Source organism: Colobus angolensis, unplaced genomic scaffold (genome assembly GCF_000951035.1).
Source record: "Colobus angolensis palliatus isolate OR3802 unplaced genomic scaffold, Cang.pa_1.0 Scaffold673, whole genome shotgun sequence".
Lineage (NCBI taxonomy): Eukaryota > Metazoa > Chordata > Mammalia > Primates > Cercopithecidae > Colobus > Colobus angolensis.
Genome location: NW_012120410.1, coordinates 208,950 through 211,026, shown reverse-complemented (window position 1 = coordinate 211,026; position 2,077 = coordinate 208,950).

Genomic DNA, 2,077 nt, shown 5'->3' with positions numbered 1-2,077 from the left:
AAAGCTTATACCCCTTTGAAAAATCAACTGTTAGCTTGCTATTGGGCTTTGCTGGAAATGGAGCACTTCTGCTTCAACCATGATGTCTTTATGATTATGACTTGGGTAATGAGTTCCCCCCAAACTCACTGGTTCTGATGAAGGAAGCAGTGGGAGCAACTGGCTGGCTAAATTGGTAGCCCTCCTCCAGGAAATTCAGGAGGAGACCAGAGGGATTAGTCACTCATATGCAACTGTTGGTCAGTAGCAAATGGTCCTACTACCTGGATGCTCCAATGGTAAAGAAACAAATGGTGAATTGGGAATAAAGAGGTTTGGGGAAAACTGTACTGGTAAGATATCTGAATCCTAACACACCCTACCAATATCACTGTTTTCCATGTTGGTGCTCATATGTCTCTGCTTTCTCTTGACAGACTATTTAATCAGCAGGCAGATCAACAGGCCAAAATTTCCACCATAACTGTAAACTTGAATGTGGATGAATGGATTACAGTACGTTCAAGCCTTGCAATGAGAGGCATCATAAGGTATGATGGTATAATTGATAGTGATTACCGGGGAGAATTAAAGGTCATTTTATGCAATACCACTCCAGATCCTTTTGTTACAAAATCACAGATGCAGGCCAGGCACGATGGCTCACGCCAGTAATCCCAGCACTTTGGGAGGCCAAGGGGGGTGGATCACGAGATCAGGAGTTCAAGACCAGCCTGGCAACATGGTAAAATCCCATCACTACTAAAAAAAAAAAAAAAATACAAAAATTAGCCGGGCATGGTGGTGGGCATCTGTAATCCCAGCTACTCCAGAGGCTGAGGCAGGTGAACTGCTTGAAACCAGAAGGTGGGGGTTAGAGTGAGCCAACATCATGCTGCTGCACTCCAGCCTAGGCAACAACAGTGAAATTCAGTGTCAAAAAACAAACAGATGATCACCCCTCACAAAAGCCGATGTTGGTTGCTCAATTTTTGGTGGTACCTTATCAACAGTTAATCCCCGAGGAAATTTCTGCCCCAGTAGAAATAACACACAGAACTGGAAAATTCGGTTACACCAAAGTGGGCAACTTAAATCCTGGAGCCAAAATGTGGATACAGTGTAAGGCTGGTGACCTTATAGCTATGGGAGCAGAAAATGAAGCCATAGTACAATTTCCTAGAGATGAAAAACAATGTCATGTTCCCCTCCATTTTTGTTAGTACAGAGAATAACCTGTCTGCTAGTAATCAATACCTGGGTCACTATGTCTGAGGCTAATAATGAGTTCATCAGCTATATAGCCACCGCTGCAACAGTAGCCAACCACATTCAGTGTTGGCTATGCCCTGAGTTGCCAGAGGCCACTGGGAATGGGCTACCTTGGAGAATCGTCCCTGTTAACATTTCTTAATGGATATGCTGATACCAATGTAGGTGGGATAATAACATTTGTAATCCAAACTGGACTTCTTTTAACCAAACCAAACAGTCTATTTTTGCCCAAGCCCAAATGAAACACAGCACTTTTGTTACTAAATTACACATTACAGTAATACAATTGTAGTAGAACTCTTTCTATTCCCTGGGGGAGGGGCCCTCTGGGTATGCAGATTCTATGGCTGGTGATACCTGCCTCCGCATTGGATGGGGAGATACATGTAAAGGTGGTCATTAATTCCATTCACCATTTGGGATAATATTTCCCTCCCCAGTAATCTATATGCTTACAAACATTGCAGTTGCCAATGCTCCAGATTCCCTGATTGTGGTACCCTATCACAGTATTCTCCCCTGCCACTGGTAAAATCCTGCTTCAGCAACAAATTAAAATATTAAGCTTACATGTAGAAAAAGCCCTTAATGATAGCAGCACTGAACTTATATTGTTATCAGATGAATTTGCTCAGCTGCGTACTGTTATGTTGCAAAATTAAATGGCATTAGATATGCTTATGTGTATATCTCTTTTTTTTATGGCATCCTGATCCTTTTTTTATTATTATTATACTTTAAGTTCTAGGGTACATGTGCATAACATGCAGATTTGTTACATATGTATACTTGTGCCATGTTGGTGTGCTGCACCCATCAACTC